Source organism: Camellia sinensis, chromosome 12 (assembly GCF_055761805.1).
Source record: "Camellia sinensis isolate YWXY chromosome 12, ASM5576180v1, whole genome shotgun sequence".
Lineage (NCBI taxonomy): Eukaryota > Viridiplantae > Streptophyta > Magnoliopsida > Ericales > Theaceae > Camellia > Camellia sinensis.
In genome coordinates this window covers 59652616-59671458 of record NC_138972.1, presented here as the reverse complement: position 1 = coordinate 59671458, position 18843 = coordinate 59652616, and positions in this window count along the sequence as shown.

Below are 18843 nucleotides of genomic sequence, written 5' to 3'. Positions count from 1 at the left end.
AGACTTAATGGATTAAACAATGGTAAAGACTAATGAATTTGGCTTAAAATGAACCAACCCACATAAATAAAATGAGTTATATTGATTGGGGTTCGGCCGGACGTTATGTAGAATTCATTGTGTCAAAGGTTATCTTGCATCAATTCATTATGCTTTGAAGAACCTTGAAGCGTCTCTACCTTCCTCTTTAAGATCACTCTATGATAGGAGGGAGGGGTGGTTACTTGTGATACCCCTGTTCCGTAATATGCTAATCGGTCATTAATTTAAATATGATTATGTGTTTGATATAATTTTGTGTGCCAATTATGTGAATATATGTGATTTTGAAGTTCTATCTGTTCACCGTAGGAATATTTGTTTGAATAATCCTTTTTGGAAATTAAATTGAGGGCCTTACCGGCCACAGAACAAGGAATTGATTTCGCCATTGTGATTGGCATAATTTTTAGAGCCTACGGTGAAATTTAATTGAAAAATTGATTCGGACCAGATTAAACTAAGTCAAGTGATGAATTGGTGCCCAATTATTTTATTCTTATTATATTGACTTAGTGGGATTTGTTGTGTTTTAGCATTACACCTCATTTCTTTCCCTTAGACGATTTAGGCTGATCAAACTCTAAGAAAAGAAAAGAGAGGGCCGGCTGTTTGAGAGAGAGGGAGAGAATTTGGGTGATTTTGGCTCAAGATTTGGGGAACTTCAAGATTAAGCCCAAGATTTTGTTATAGTTTGGAAGATTGAACTCTTGGGTAAGTAAACTCATGGATTTTAGTTTGTAAATTATAAATTCAAGATTTATTAATGGCCAAGAACACGAGTTAGCTGATTATAAGAAAATTGAATTGGTTTTGTTGAATTGAAGGCCATTATGTGCATGCATGTAAGAAAGTACCTTGAATTTGCATGTTTGAGCATGAAAATGTATAATCCATGTACAATTTTAATTGAAGCTCATGTTATAATCATCATTTGTGCTATCTAAGTTGAGAATGTGGCTAATTCATCTCATGCATGTACAATTTGAGAAGATATGAGCTTGAATGCATGAATTTGTTATGTTAGTGTTGAGTTTGACACATTTTGGGGCATGCATGTAGATGAATCAAGAAATTGAGCTTCATAATGTTATAATCTTGCATTGGTGCCATGTTAGTATGATTATATGTGAACTTTGAGCCTTAGAGTGCATGAAAAATTGGCTGGAAAATCGTGTTGGAGCTCAAGAACTTAATCTGGAAATCCCAGATTTTTGACGTCCGCTCGAGCGGGGGAAGTGCCGCTCGAGCGGGAAAATCGTGCTCCCAACACTTTTGGCAAACATGGTGCCCGCTTAAGCAGGGGAATTGACGCTCGAGCGGGGAGCTATGTAGACAGGAAGTCCGCTCGAGCGGCCAAGTTCACGCTCGAGCGGGAATTTGAGGTAACCAGCGCTTTTGCAGGCTTAAGGGTTCGCTCAAGCGGGGACGTACACGCTCGAGCGGGGACCCTATTTTTTGAAATTCTGAAAATGCATTCTGTGTTATATTTTTTTTCCATTCTCTTTCACTTGTAAGCACTCTTAGGCATATGTTAAGCATTGTAAATGAGTTAATGAGATAAGAATAAAGCTTAAAGAGGAATATGTGAATTAAAGAACGGATTGAACTGCTAGTGGCCCTTTTGTGTTCATGAAATATGTAGGGTCAAGCTCCAGGGCAAATCCACAAGCCGATCACTGTGAGTAATATCGATATTTGAAAGCTTAGCAATGTCCAACTGTTTATTCCCTTATAAGTTTTATGAGTTGCCAATTGGGATTGTGGACAAAATTCTGACATGAACGAATGAATGGACCGAAGGTCGTTTCGATATGAATAAATGGACCGAAGGTCGTTTTGATAGAAATAAATGGACCCAAGGTCGTTTTGATATAAATGAGTGGGCCGAAGGCCGTTTCAACACGAATGTATGGGCCAAAGGCCGTTTTGATGTAAACGAATGGGCCGGAGGTCGTTTTGATAGAAATAAATGGACCTAAGGTTGTTTTGACATAAATGAGTGGGCCGAAGGCCGTTTTGACGTAAACGAATGGACCAAAGGTCGTTTTGACAGAAATGACTGGACCGAAGGTTGTTTTGATAGAAATAAGTGGACCGAAAGTCGTTTGGACATGTAAGAATGGACCTAAGGTCGTTTTGACATGAATGAGTGGCCCAAAGGCCGTTTTGACACGAATGTATGGGCCGAAGGCTGTTTTGACGTAAATGAGTGAGCCGAAGGCCATTTTGACAGAAACGAATGGGCCGAAGGCCGTTTTGACATAAATGAATGGGCCGAAGGCTATTTTGACATGAATGGAAATCTGAATGGGCCAAAGGCCAGAATGTTGGAACTACAGTCACTTGATTTGAATTTCGTATAGTTATATATATCTGTTAAATAGAAATATGAATTGGGCCCAAGGCCGTTTGGAACATGTTGTTCTACATTGTTATGTAACTTCTGTATTTGATTTGATATTATTCACTGGGCTTTCGCTCACGCTCATTCATGTGTTTGTAGGTGAGCCAAGAGAAGTCCGGACCCAGCCTCAGTGAAGTCTGTATGGAACAACTAAGGTTTTGAGAGAGTCAGCCCTTGTGTCTCACGCACGAGACCCGTCTTCGCCCTTTTGTTATGTATTTACATTTTGTCAGGTTGGCGAAGTTTTGAATACGTCTGTATGTAGTTTGCTTGGCTGACTTAGATTTGAATGATCCTGTCTGTACAGTACTTATGTTACTATACTTTTTGTTGTGAGTTATTAACATATGTATGTCTGGAATGTTATGATGTGCATATAAGCACGGCTCTATGGACAAAGTTTTAAAATTGCTTCCGTTTGGCCCCTTTTACTCTAATGAGTTTTGTCTTATTTGGTTTGAGACCGTAGGTAATCTCGTGATTACTGGCCGGTTATGGCCTTAACCCAGAGGGGCGGGTGACGATCGTGACATTACTGTTCATTGCATTTATTGATCTTTGTCCAAATTGTACTTAAAATCATCAAGTAATCAACTTGTTTGTTGATGGTTTTGGAAACGACTACAACCTTTTCTCGAAGCTTTCCCATGACAAAGAAGTGTGAGAGGAACAAACAGAGTCCAAAACACTTTGTCTGCACTATTTTCACTTCAGAGCATAAAACAGAATTTGGTATAAAATTGAGGCATGACCGGCCTTCTATAGGCCCGGCTAGGCTTCATTGAGGGCCGGCCGGTCATCAATGTTTGGTCAGCAATGTATTTTGCAAAAAACAAAGGACAGTGGCTAAAGGTGAAACAGAGCAAGCCTGAGGCAGACAAAACTGTTCTTGGACATTGAGCTGCAACCCTTGCGCATCTTTGCTTACATCACGATCATTGTTGTAATTAATTAATTTGTTTATTAGTGTTGTTATAATTAGTCTTGTTAATTATTAGTGTTGCAATTAATTAATTTATTATTATTGTTTATTTGTAATTGTTATAGCTAATTAACTTAGATAGCTATTTTGTTTCTTATTATTATCCTTGTTGTAATAGAGTAGTTAGCTAGTTATTCTTTAATTTATTCATTCAGTTTTATAATAATTAGTTTAATTCGGATTTTCAGATTTTAATTCGCACCCTCTTGTACGAGAGCCAACTATGTAATAAGTTGTATGTCTTTCAACCCCACGCCTTTCTCCTTTTTACGTACTTGCTTATGATGGTTAGTATATGAACATCATTTTTCAAATTAGCATTCTTATGATTTGCATTCATTGTCTTACATGCATCTAAAGCTCGGCTCATCATACTAACCCAATATCAACGTTCAAATTCATTACTTGAATACGTGCTTTATCGCATGTCTTGAACAAAGTCATATGCCATGCTCATAGCCAAGCCTATAAAATTCATAATGTGTGCGTTGCATTAGTCATATTGAATTAATTAGGAGCATGCATATTTTTCTAATTATTTGCTTTGTTATGGCTTGGAATACTAGGTAAGTAAATTTTGTGTTTTAGCATCTTGCATCGAATGTTTGTGTTACCACGTCAAAACATGCTTCCATGAGGCTATTTGCTTAAATGTTAAACTGCCTGTGGATAAAGGCTAGTTGCTTGAATTGAAATAATTTGAGTAATGTTTATATGCGATCACTTTTTCAAGTGGTACATTTTCACAAAATAATTTCAAACAAAACATGAAATCAAATGTTCCAAATTTTGCAAATTAGTCTATACTTGTGTGAGTCACATAGTAATATAGTTAATAATCAAAAAAAGAGCATATAATGTAAATAAAAATTACATCATGATTAGTAGAGGTCGATCTTTGATCGGGCAAGTGGGGTGCTCAATTCATGACATTTTCTTCTCGTACTTAAGTTCCCGAGCCGAGACACTTGGTGATGACGGACTAATCGCCTTTGGCACAAGTCTTGGGTTTCCTAAATTTCTCAAAAATATTTAGGTGGCGATTGTGAAATCTGGTAAAACAGTCTATCTTTGGCATTTTATTCAAAACATCGATTTTCCAAAAAGAATTTTCAAATTTGGACTCTTTTTGTGTTTTCACTATTTCACATTGCACTTGTGAAATCAGATTCAGAACCACAAGTAGAGTCTGAACTGTAGGGCTTCTTGTCTTCTAAAAGGGGCACGGAAAGTCGAGCTACAGCGGACCGCCGCAGATCGGATTAAAATGACCGTCCCTAGTGCTAGGTTGGGTCAGTATGCACTAAGCGGGTAGGGGTATTGAAATCGCATACCCCGACCCGGGGTTAGGCTTAGCAGATTCTTGTAAATAATGGGACCAAGTTGAATCTGCTCACTTGTGCAAAATTGCGGCTCAGATCCAAATTTAAACTCAATATGGTTGTTTGTGGATCGATTTTTGAAAGTTTGATTTGCGGTTTAGACCCATCCGCATGTTAGCAGCTTGGAAAAAATTGAACCTGCAAATTGTGATTTGTATAAATAAGGTTTGCGGATGTGCGAGTAGTTTATGGATTGGGCTTTTCCTTTAAAATTTTATATTTGGACTTATTTTTTCTCATTTTTTAAATATTCTTTTTGGGCCTTTTCCACCCATTTTTTAAATTTTATTTTGGGCTATAAAATCACATATTTCTTATCATGAAATCATTATTTTTCAAATGATTTATCCCAAATAAATTACAGCATATCTATCTAATTTACTTCCAGAAGGAAACAAACTATAAACACCGGCCAGGATCAGTCAATTGACTGACATTCACTTTGCAAAAAATGTATAAGCTAAACAATGTATACAGATGCGGATGTGTGAGTGTGGTATGGGTAAAACCTATCACCAGCCCGCAACTCACAAAATAGGAAAATCCTAACCCGCATCCGATCCTAACACTTATGTGAAAATTCCAAAATAGGTGCAGGCGGTTCAGGTTGGGTGGTTTTGTAGGTCAGATAACTTTATATCCAGTCCTAAGACCCAGGGATACTTAGGCCTCGGGCAGGCTAGCAAAGTGAGCTTAGACCGGACCTAACTTTTTTTTTTCCCCCACCAAAATAGCCTAAAAATGACATTAAGTCTCGGGCAAATTGGGCCCCAAAACACACGGCCAAAGCGTTGGGTCACATGTTGGACTCGAACCTGGTTGGATTGAACCGTTCCGAGCTACGGATGGGCTTTAGATGGGTTGCCGGTTAGTGGGCTAATTTACATCCCTAAGCAGTTTTGGTTTGATTTTTTTTTTAATTGATTTTTAGAAGAATTTTTGTTTATTTTTGGTAAGTTTATTTATTTATTTATTTTTCATATTTTAATATTTTTTTAACATTTTAGTAAGTGTTTTATTTTTTAAATTTTTTTCATGTACCTAAAAAAACTTATTAAAAATAAATGAAAAAACTTATTAAAAATAAACGAAAAATTGAATAAGAACACACTAATTTTTGCCTGGGTTTTCAATTATTTTTAATATATATATATTTTTACTTTTTAAATAGGGATTTTTATTGATAAGTCCAATTTAGAAGTGTTTTAACCCAAGAAGTCCATGAAGGAATTTTTTAACCCATTTAGTCCCATGTATGTATAGTTTTATTCCATAAAGTCCATTTTCTTGATTTACACTATTTTATTGGACACTTATGCCCTTATATTTAATTTTGATACCCTTATAAATATTTTTTCAACGATTAGCAATTTAATGATGTGAACATTCATATTTTAAAATTCACATTTGTAGGAATGTAAGTTGGCCCGTGGGCGGCCCGAAACCCGCCCGTGAGCCAGGGCGGGCACGGCCCGTTGACAATGTGAATATTCACATTGACATGTTAAAATTCACATTAATAGGAGTGTAAAATTGGCCCCCGTCCCGTGGCGGCGCGAAACCTGCCCACGGCCCATGGGCGGCCCGGGGCGGGGCCGGTCCGGCCCGTTGACAATGTGAATATTCACATTGACATGTTAACATTCACATTGATAAGAGCATAAAATTGGGCCACGGCCCATGGGCGGCCAAAAGCCCGCCCGGAGCGGGCCCGGCCCGGCCCGTTGACAATGTGAATATTCACATTGACATGTTAACATTCACATTGATAGGAGTGTAAAATTAGCCCGCACCTCGTAGCTACCCGAAACCCGCCCACGACCCGTGGGCGGGCCCGGCCCGGCCTGTTGACAATGTGAATGTTCACATTGACATGTTAACATTCACATTAATAAGAGTGTAAAATTGGCCCCCGTCCTATGGCGGCGCGAAACCCGCCCGCGGCCCGGGGCAGGCCCAGTCCGGCCCGTTGACAATGTGAATATTCACATTGACATGTTAACATTCACATTAATAAGAGTATAAAATTGGCCCGCGGCCCATGGACGGCCAAAAGCTCGCCCGCGGCCCGGGGCGGGCTCGGCCCGGCCCGTTGACAATGTGAATATTCACATTGACATGTTAACATTCACATTGATAAGAGTGTAAAATTGGCCAGCAGCCCGTGAGCGGCCCGAAGCTCGATCGCAGCCCGAGGCAGGCTTGGCCCGACCCGTGACAATGTGAATATTCACATTGACATGTTAACATGCACATTGATAGGAGTGTAAAATTAGCCCGCGCCCTGTGGCTGCCCGAAACCCGTCCACGGCCCGTGGGCGGCTCGGGGCGTGCCCGGCCCGGCCTGTTGACAATGCGAATATTCACATTGACATGTTAACATTCACATTGATAAGAGTGTACAAATGGCCCATGACCCGTGGACAGCCCGAAGCCCGACCTTGGGCCAGGGCAGGCCCGGCCCGTTGGCAATATGAATATTCACATTGACATGTTAACATTCACATTGATAGGAGTGTAAAATTGGCCCGCAGCCCGTGGGCGGCCCGAAGCCCAATCGCACCAGAGGCGGGCTTGGCCCGACCCGTGACAATGTGAATATTCACATTAACATGTTAACATTAACATTGATAGGAGTGTAAAACTTGTCCGCTGCCCGAAGCTTGCCCGCGGCCCGGGGTAGGCCCGGACCCAAACCCGGGCCACCCCGGGCCGTCGGCGGGCTTCGGGCCGCCCATGGGACGCGAGTCAATTTTACACTCTTATCAATGTGAATGTTAACATGTCAATGTGAATATTCACATTGTCAACAGGCCGGGCCGGGCCTGCCTCGGGCCGCCCACGGGCCGTGGGCGTGTTTCGGGCAACCACGGGGCACGGGCTAATGTTACACTCTTATCAATTTGAATGTTAACATGTCAATGTGAATATTCACGTTGTTAACGGGCCGGGCCCGCGTCGGCCTGAGGCCGGGCTTCGGGCTGCCCACGGGTCACGGGCTAATTTGACACTCTTATCTATGTTAATGTTAATATGTCAATGTGAATATTCACATTGTCAACGAGCTAGGCCGGGCCCGACCTGGGCAGCGGGCTGGCTTCGGGCTGCCCATGGGCCACGGGCCAATTTTACACTCCTATCAATGCGAATGTTAATATGTCAATGTGAATATTCGCATTGTCAACGGACCGGATGGGGCTCGCCTCGGGCCGCCCATAGGACGCGAGTCAATTTTACACTCTTATCAATGTGAATGTTAATATGTCAATGTGAATATTCACATTGTCAACAGGCCGGGCCGGGCCACCCACGGGCCGCCCACGGGCCGTGGGCTAGTTTCGGGCAGCCACTGGGCGTAGGCTAATTTTATACTCTTATCAATGTGAATGTTAACATGTCAATGTGAATATTTGCATTATCAACGGGTCGGGCCGGGACCGCCCAAGGCAGCCCACGAGCCGCAAGCGGGTTTCAGGCCGGCCACAGGCCGCGGGCTAATTTTACACTCCTATCAATGTGAATGTTAACATGTCAATGTGAATATTCACATTGTCAACGGGCCGGGCCGGGCCCGCCCCGACCCAAGCCCGGGCCCGGGCCCAGGCTTCGGGCTGCCCACGGGTCATGGGCCAATTTTACACTCTCGTCAATGTTAATGTTAATGTTAATATGTCAATGTGAATATTCATATTGTGAACGGGCCGACCCGGGCCCGCCCCAGGCGACGGGCTGGTTTCGGGCCGCCCACGAGCTGCAGGTCAATTTTACACTCCTATCAATGTGAATGTTAACTTGTCAATGTGAATATTCATATTATCAACGGGCCGGGTCAGGCCTATTTTTTTGGCTTGTGGGCCGGCCCGGCCCGACTCGAATTTTTTCGGGCATCCACGAGGATCGACATGAGCCGAGACCCTACACATCAATGATATAAACATTTATATTGACGGTGTGAACATTCACATTAAGGGTATTTTAGTAATTATGTCACCCATAAGACTTATTGAAACATAAGAAAATAATGTGAACTAAATGGAACATAAGTAGATGAAAAGAGTATTTTGGTCTTCTTATCTCAAATTGGACCTAATGGAATAGTCAAAAAGAATATGGGTTGGATGGAATAAAACTCTTAGAAAATGGATTTATCAAAAAAGCTCCCTTTTAAATACCTAGTCTAACATTTAAAAAGTTAAACTAAAAATATAGAAAATAAAAACTTTAATAAAAGCCAATAAGAAGTTGTTTAAAAATATTTTTTTGAAAAATCACACTAAACAGACTCATATATTAAAATTCATACAAACTCTCATATATTAAATAAAAAATATATTATAAAATTAATAATTAAAAACTTTATAGCAGAGAAAGTTCATAAAATATCATTCAATTCAATCTTAAAGTGTTTAAAATAGCAGAGAAAGTTCATAAAAATCCATTTCAATTCAATCTTAAAGTGTTTAAATATTAATCTCAAACTTTTATAAAATTACTATAATGGGCAAGCTAAACGGACAATTGAACCAATTTGAAAGTGTAATTTAAAGACTTTTAGAAAAATTACAAAATAACCCCAACATTTAATCATTATAATAAATTATGCACTAAATTCTTAGTTTCCTCAATCAATTCACACACTTTGGCCTCGTTTGGGAACATGCTAATTTAATAACTTTTTGACTATTTGGCTAAAATATGAGTTAAAAAAAACTAAGTATGTTTGGGATGACTTTTTGGCTTTTTACGAAAATATGTGCAAAAAGTTGAGAGAAAAGAGAATTTTTGACTTTTTGGTATGAATTGTTGGCTTTTTGGCTAATTTAACTTTTTGACTTTTTGACTAAATCAATCGCTTCCCAAACGAGGCCTTTGTCTATTATTTGGTAACTTGTCTAGCTATTTGAGATACTATGGGTGTTTGGTGTAACTTAAAAAAACTTATTTCAGCTTTTAACTTAATTTAAGTTGAAATAGTGTGTTTGGTGTAACTTACCATGTAGTAACTTATAACTTATTGCAACTTAAGGCTTGGTTTGGGATATACTAAATAATTTAAAAAGTCAAAAAGTCACTATCCTATTTAAGTCACATCATTTTATTTATATCACATCACCTCTATAGCACATCATATCAAACCCAATCCAAATCCAATCCATATAAATCAATAAAGTCAAAAAATATATTTTTTTATAACATTTCAAACCAACCATAAATATAAGGAAAAAAGTTGATTTCAAAAAGTATCTCAAGAGATGCTTTTCAAATTTAGATTATGAGCAATGCTACGTCGCTCGAAAACAGGCCCCCCAAATCCCCCTAAAGGCAAAAACGACGTCGTTTTTGCCTTCTTTTTTTTGTTTTTTTGTTTTTTGGTTGAATCAGAAACGAAGAAGAAGATGGAAGAAGAAGAAGGAGGAGGGAGGAGGGAGGAGGAGAGGGAGGTGGAGGGACTGGAGGAGGAGGAGGAGGGGGCCCAACAAATGGAGCGGAGGCGAAGGCGGCAGAGGCAGGGGCTGCGAGGGGCGGGGCTGCGACGGCGGACCTGTAGAGGCGAGGCTGCGACGATCTGGCGGAGGCGACGGCGAAGGCTGCGACGATCGGGCAGAGGGCTACGACGGCTGAGACCTACCTCCTCTTCCCCTCTCTTCTCTTTCCCCTCTCTTTCTTTCCTCTGTGATTTCAGGGGATTCGGGGGAAAAAAATTAGGGAGACAAATCATTTTCCTTTAGATTATATGGATAGCTAAAACTGAAGAAGTCAAAATACCTAAATGTCCTCTATCGTTACAAAATATTATCATTAAACCAGGTATATAAACTCCTATTATACTCTCTCTCTCTCTCTCTCCTTATTTTACATATGAGAACACAGAGAGAACATAGGGAGCTCTAGAGAGAATCCAAAGAACTCTCATGTTTTTGCTCAAATCGAACCTCAACCTTCGAAGATCCGAAGCCGATCGAAGGCACTATTGTCGCCGACTGAGAGGGTAATTTTTGGGAAAAAATTGGGCCGAGCTGCAAGTTGGGCTTTGAGGCCCAAAATGCGAAGGACTAAGTAAGAAGGCCGTAAAGGATACTCTGGCCCAGGAGAAGCGTAGTTACTCCGGCTAGGAGAAGTAAATGTTACTTCGGCTCAGGGATGTAAAGCTACTCCGGTCCGGGGTGGCTTCTAGTTAAACCGATCTCCGAGGTAGTCCGGTTATAAGTTGTTCTGGTCAAGATCGGTCGGAATGTTATTACTTGGAAGAGCGGTTCAAATGCACCACGGTTCGTGTATGGGAGAACCAATATATGGTGTGGCAAGAAGAACCGAACTACGGTTAGTATGGCCTATTCTACGGTTCGGCATAGCCAATGTTATTTCGGTCATGAGGTAGTTCGGCCGCAGAGAAAACCATCCCACTTGGTTTAAACAGTGGGGGAGGGTGTAAAAGGATAAGCATTATCCTTTGGAGTATGAATCCTAGGAGGACTCTGCATGGAGAAATACAAGTCCTACTAGGATTGTGCCACGGGAAACTTATAAAAGCTCACAAGCATCACCTTGGAGGAGGTAATTGAACACAATACTTTTTGAGAGCATAAATCTTTGTCTATTTGTCAAGCTTACTGACTTAGGCATCGGAGAGGTTTCCGGCACACACCCGCCGGCTAGCTCACGTTTGTGTTTTCAGGTGACAAAGCGACGTCGTACGGAGGAGCGTGGACTTGGTCAACAGGATTATACGAGGAGAATTATTTCCTCCCCGTACAATTGGCGCCGTCTGTGGGAACAACAGACAAGAACAAAAACCTCTTGACTAAGCTTCTCCTTTTCTCATTCAATGGCACACATTGAAGACTTGCCGCAGTCCGCCGTCGACGGACTAACTCCAGAGGGGGGCGCAAGGCACGAAGGATTACCCTCTGTCCCTCCTATGGCAGATCTGGAGCCCCAACAACATAACTCCAGGAGGAGTGGCAGGGGAAGGCGGAATAGCAGCCCTCGACATTCTCAGAGTCCTGACAGGCAAAGGAGGAGGATGGATCCTCAAGCCCTGGAAGATCGCGTGAAGGAACAAGATGAACTAATTCGAAAGATGGCGGCGGACATGGAGGCTTTAAAACGCCGGATGAAGACTAAAGATGTGGCGACAGGAGAAGGGCGCAAGCATAAGACGCCCCCTCGCCACTCAGAGAATCGTAGTAGGAATACTACGCCCTCCCAAGGAGAGAGCAGAAGCCTCAGGACAGGCGACACTCACTCCTTGTCTTCAAGAACTCGTCACTCCAGGTCTGAGAGGACGAGATCCGAAAGATCATACACTGAAGGAAGCACGTATTGGCCTTCACATTCACACCAAACCAGATCTAGACAAACAGAGCTGCCCAGGTCATCCGACTTACGAACCGTGCTAGAAGAGAAAGCACGATGCAAGGAGGATGCCAGGGCAAGAGATCCACACCGAGTTTCGGCCTTACAACGGTTGGCTCCTCGGACGCATGGAAGCGTCGAGATCGGAATGCCAATACCGCAACCGGCCTACGAACCAACGGACAAGGCATTGGCAAGACTACAGACTTCGCCGTTTGTCCCAGCGATTGAAAACGCACCCCTACCATCAGGCTTCCTTCAGCCGAAATTCAATACATATGAAGGGAAGACGGACCCGTATTCACACTTGAGCCACTTTCGCCAAGTCATGGCTGTGTACAGGCGAAACGAGGCCTTAATGTACATACTCTTCCCGTCAAGTCTTGGCGACCTAGGCTTGACTTGGTTCGAGAAGCTCCCAGAGGGCAGCATAGCCTCCTGGGCCCAATTGGCAGAAGCGTTCGTAACGAGGTTTCGGACAAATACTAAAACACCGGTGGAGATAGACCAGTTACTCTCCATCGACATGGGTGAAAAAGAGACCCTCAGATCTTACAACAGTCGCTACTGGGAGACATTCAACCAGATTGGAGACTGCCCCACCAATCTAGCCATCGCGCAATATAAAAGAGGCCTACCAGTAGGGAACCGACTAAGGGATTCAATTACCATGACGCCACCCCTCACCATGGAGGCCCTGATGGAGAGAGTGCATCAGCACATCAGGGTAGAAGAGGATGGCGCACGTGCAAAAGCAAAATCTAGCGCGACCGTAGTACCAGAAAAAAAGACCTCAGCAAAGGTCAATACAGTAGATCGACAGAATAAAAACGGGCGTGGCAGACGAGATAACGGAGAAGACCCAGATAAAAGATGGTTGAGAATCCGCACTGCCATAACAACGGTGTTCAAAAAACCAATATATCGGATTTTGAGCGAAATAAAAGACGAGCCATTTGTGAAGTGGCCAGCCAAGCTAGGGGAAGCTCAGAAGAATTACGACGACAGATCACGGTGCACCTTCCACAAAGAAAATGGGCACCGAACTGAGAATTGCACGCCACTGAGACAGCACTTGGAAGAATTGGTGGCAGCAGGCCACTTGGACAAATACATTGAAGGAGGAGCGCAACCGGCCCCCCAAGATCATAATGACCATCCCAATAGAATGCCAATCGATGCACCACCTCAAGGCACTATCAATGTAATTCGTGGAGTTTTTGAACCTGAGCGCGTATGCGAGCTCAGAGGTTCAATCAAGAAGGCTGAGCACTTTAGGGAAGTATTAAGTGCCCAACCTACCATCAAGAAGGGGAGGACGGAGGCAACAAACGTCATGTCCTTTTCGGATAAGGACTTGGAAAGAATTTACTGCCCCCATAATGATGCCCTGGTTGTCACTCTCCGAGTCAAGGATTTTGACGTCAAGCGGATTCTGATTGACCAGGGTAGTTCATGTGAGATCATGTATTACGACACATTCAAACAACTAAAGCTGCAAGACAAAGACTTGGCACCTGCAGTTTCTCCCCTGATTGGATTCAACTCCATGCTAGAATGGCCTGTCGGCAAAATAATCCTTCCGGTCAGAGCAGGAAGTGTAACAAAACAGGTGGAATTCTGGGTATTGAAGGTCCCCTCCACCTACAACATCATCCTGGGCAGAACATGGCTGCATGCCATGCGTTCGGTAGCATCATCATACCATCAGGTAATGCGGTTCCCCAATGACGCCGGTATAATTGAAGAAGTCTATGGCGATCAGATCATGTCAAAACAATGCTTCGCCACAGCGAATGGAAGCCGAGCTGCCAAAGGATACGTTCATTCGGTGGAAGAACCAGAAAGTAATGAACTATTCGCGGACGTCGGCAAAGAGGCTGATCAGAAAGTAGTGGAGGACTTGGTGGAGGTAAAAATAGATGAGAAGAACCCGGATAGGTTCTTCTTGCTTGGCTCATCGTTGTCCAGCACTGAGAGATCAGAGGTCTTGGAATTCTTGACCTCTAATATCGAAGTGTTTGCCTGGACGCCCTACGACATGCCAGGCATTGATCCAAACTTCATCAGTCACCAACTCTTGTTACTCTTCAGCCGAAGTAAGTGCATGGCTGAAGAGTGGTTGGCTGGAATAAACCAACTCTTGTTACTCTTCAGCCGAAGTAAGTGCATGGCTGGAGAGTGGTTGGCTGGAATAAACCAACTCTTGTTACTCTTCAGCCGAAGTAAGTGCACGGCTGAAGAGTGGTTGGCTGGAATAAACCAACTCTTGTTACTCTTCAGCCAAAGTAAGTGCATGGCTGAAGAGTGGTTGGCTGGAATAAACCAACTCTTGTTACTCTTCAGCCGAAGTAAGTGCACGGCTGAAGAGTGGTTGGCTGGAATAAACCAACTCTTGTTACACTTCAGCCGAAGTAAGTGCATGGCTGAAGAGTGGTTGGCTGGAATAAACCAACCCTTGTTACCCTTCAGCCGAAATAAGTGCATGGCTGAAGAGTGGTTGGCTGGAATTAACCAACACTTTGTACTCCTTAGCCGAAGTAAGTATATCGGCTAAGGAGTGGTTGGCTGGTAAGCATAGATTAAAAAGCCAAAACCGGAATAAGAGTTGCGTAAAATTTTCATTCAAGGAAAAGTCATTACATAGGGGCATACTTCGGTTACAAAGAGAAGAAAAAATTAAGAGAAAAGTTCATCAATTTCAGCATCAAAAGCCGCATCATCACTAACTCGAAGACCGGTCTCAAGAGGAAGCTCACTCTTGGCTGCCGTGATTCCTTCGGTTGGAACCACGTCTTCATTCGGCTGCTCGTTAGGAAGGTCCTCTACCATGGGTTCCAACCGAAGTGATGGGTCGGCACCAACAACCGGAATGTCTTCAGGAGCAGAGGAGTCATCAGTGTCAGAGTCCTCCAGGAACTCTTGTTGCAAGGCATCTGGATACGCCGCAAGGGACTTCGGTATAAAGTACGCTGGAGGGTCGAAGACCTCGGTCTGTTCATCATGACCGAGCTTCTCCACAGCCGCCCTCCAGCCGCACTTGAAGAAAAGCTCCTTGGCGGCGTCGCATTGTTTGACATAGGCCTCCTCTGCCTCCTTGTAACCTCGCTTGTACCCCTCCTTTTCGGCCGCCTCCATGTTCTTTTTTAGTTCGTTTATTTCGGCGTCTTTTCTCTTCTCAAGCTTCAGCAGCTCACGCAGATATTTGTCTTTCATTACAATGGCCGCTTTTTGCTTCTCCGCTTCAGCCGAGTTAACCAGATCGGCAAGTCGGCCGTTCTCTGCTTGAAGCTCGGTCATTTTCCTTTCGGCCTCCACTAGTTCGGCCGCCTTTGCTTCGGCTTCCGCCATCGCTTGCCTTGTGGTTTTGCGGAGTTCTTGGACTTTCCTATAAGTGATATTGTTCTTTTGCAAGGCCTGGCAAAACAAAGATTTCTTCTCAAGCCGAAGTAAAAGTTGGAAAAATTTAGACAGAAAAAACAGACAGAGCTACTTACCAAGATCATGGACTTGGAGGCAGACCGAATCGACTTCATTTCGGTGTTCAGCTGTTTCAAGTGGTGCTCCATGTCCTTGGGGAGGCACACACTTTTGGCCAAGTTAAAGGCCAATTGGTGATCTTTTTCAGCCACGACCGAGTCAGTAGCTTTGATGTCTCGGTCGTTGAAAGTCAACAACGGGGCCCACTTCGGAGATTCAGGTCGGTCAGTTTGCTCCGGTTGGGGGGAAGGTTGAGGACTCTGGGGGATGGATTCAACCTCATCGACAAGTTGTTGTTCGGTCGATGTAGGTCGGGCGCGTTTGGAAGGGCGAGATGAAGAAGGCCGCTGAGAAGGGAGTGCCACAACGGCAGGTTGCGCCTCGATGGATGGCTGTACTTCGGCTCTGGTTGTTGAAGTTAGAAGGGCCCTGACTCTGCTCTTCTTTGCCATTTCTTCCTCAGCAGTTAATGGAACAAGTCTTATTTCGGGCAAAGTTGGGTCCGGTTCTGGGTCTTCCTCAAGAAGAAAATCGGTTACCCTTGCTTTTCGGCGACCGCTGTACCGGTAGGTCGGCTCAAAGTTCAGAAGCTTAGCCCAACTCCTCTCTTGGCACCGTAGTGCGGCTCGCAAAATTGCAAGGTTGGGATAGCTATATAAAGAACGGAGGTGGGCAAAATCTGCGAAAAAAAAAAAAGTGTTAGTTCGGTCAACAGACTAGAAAAACCGATATAAACGTACAAGGAAGAAGACCGAAGTTGAATTACCAGGCTCTCCCATTTTCCAATTTATAGGTCGGCCAGGAATTTGGACTTGAAAATCCTCAAAGTTCCCAGAGACCCAAAAGAAATCATCATCATTAAGATCTTTATCCGGTGTGTGTTTAACTATCTTCTCTCGGCGACGGCGAATCCTAAGGTAATAGACCCACCCAGCATTCTTTGAGCCAATGGAGTACTGATGAAAGATTTCGGCCAGACCAAGGTTTAGTTCGGTTTGGTGGTTCAGTGCGGCTATTCCCATTATAATACGATATGTATTGGTGGACAGTTGGGTGGGGCATAACCTAGTCTGTCTAAGAAATTCGCAGATTAGCGGTTGGACAGGAAACCGTAGTCCGGTTTCTATTATGGATTGAAGGGTAAAAGGGACGAAGCCTTCATTGTCCCAGGGAGTAGCATCTTTTTCGGCCAACGTCAGATGGACGTCGTCAGGAATTTGGTAATCTTCCCTAAATTCGGCCAGGCCACCAGGGGTCTCAACTAGATATCTATACTTACCCATCTGGTGAATAAATTACTTATAATTTATGTCGGTACAAAAATTTGGCTCAGTAGCTCGGTTGAGCACACGCAGGAGTGCCTGGGCAACCTAAGTCTGCAAAGTAGAAAACAAAGGGGTTAAGCACAGATCGTTGGACCGCGCTACAAATTATAAGCAAGATATACAAATCCTACTTCGGCTTAGTGGGCTGGTTCTACCTCGGTTCATCAGAAGGTTTGTTAGCTCGGTTTTGAGCAGATTAGACCGGTTTATCGTCTAGGGGCAGCTTTCCGAGTTCGGTCTAAAAAACTAAGAAAGCTGGTTTAGCCCCAAGGCCTAAATCGGTTGTGGTATGAATAGAGTTACTTCGGTTAAGCCTCTAGGGGCAGCTTTCTGAGTTCGCGTAAAGGAACCAAGAAAGCCGGCTTGGCCCCAAAAGCTTAGTTCGGTTGATAACCAAGGTTCCTAGTTTGCTATATTCAAAACTCGGTGATCTTATTTCGGCTAAAGCGAGTTAGGCACTGGTAACCCCTTTGATCTTATTTCGGCTAAAGTTCTAGTTCGGTCATTAACTACAGAGATCTACCTATTTGGGGCAAACAGGATCCTAGTTCGGTTGCTATGTGATTTTGGATCTAAGAGTGGTTTTCTACATAATAGTTCATACACGCATGGAGTTCTGTGGTTTTTTCATGAAAGTACAGAAGCAAAAATAAGAAATGCACAAGCATGCTTCACCAAGATAGAGAAAACAGAAACGAAGAAAGCAAAAACAAGTTTTTTCAGAACTTACCAGGGGGAAACAAAGGCAAAGAACGAAAAATGGTAGCAAAACCACAGCCTCTTCGAGTTCAACGGAAGAACAGCTAGAGCACGCAGAGAGAAGACGAAGAATATGAAAAGTATGTGAATGATTCAAGAGTAGGAAAGTTATTTTGTGAAAAGAGACTGAGAAAAGGCGGCAAAAGGAGGCGGGACTGTTCAAAATTCACGAAGTACGAAAGACGGCGTGACAGCCGTCCTCAACCTATCAGAATCTGCCACGTGTCATGGGAAGGGGAAGCGTTACAGTCGCTGTGATTGAAGAAACGTTTTGACCGGACATAGTGAAGCTCGAAGTAAAATTAGCTCGGCTTAAAAGTTCGAGAGTTTTTAGCTCGGCTGGAGAGGCTAAAGTATTTTTTAGCTCGGCTGGAAAAGCTTAAAACGACGCCAGCTCGGCTGGTGGACTGGTAATCCCAATCATGCAATGCAGATGGAATTAAGGGGCAATTGAGAGGGTAATTTTTGGAAAAAAATTGGGCCGAGCTGCAAGTTGGGCTTTGAGGCCCAAAATGCGAAGGACTAAGTAAGAAGGCCGTAAAGGATACTCCGGCCCAGGAGAAGCGTAGTTACTCCGGCTGGGAGAAGTAAATGTTACTTCGGCTCAGGGATGTAAAGCTACTCCGGTCCGGGGTGGCTTCTAGTTAAACCGATCTCCGAGGTAGTCCGGTTATAAGTTGTTCCGGTCAAGATCGGTCGGAATGTTATTACTTGGAAGAGCGGTTCAAATGCACCACGGTCCGTGTATGGGAGAACCAATATATGGTGTGGCAAGAAGAACCGAACTACGGTTAGTATGGCCTATTCTATGGTTCGGCATAGCCAATGTTATTTCGGTCATGAGGTAGTTCGGCCGCAGAGAAAACCATCCCACTTGGTTTAAACAGTGGGGGAGGGTGTAAAAGGATAAGCATTATCCTTTGGAGTATGAATCCTAGGAGGACTCTGCATGGAGAAATACAAGTCCTACTAGGATTGTGCCACGGGAAACTTATAAAAGCTCACAAGCATCACCTTGGAGGAGGTAATTGAACACAATACTTTTTGAGAGCATAAATCTTTGTCTATTTGTCAAGCTTACTGACTTAGGCATCGGAGAGGTTTCCGGCACAC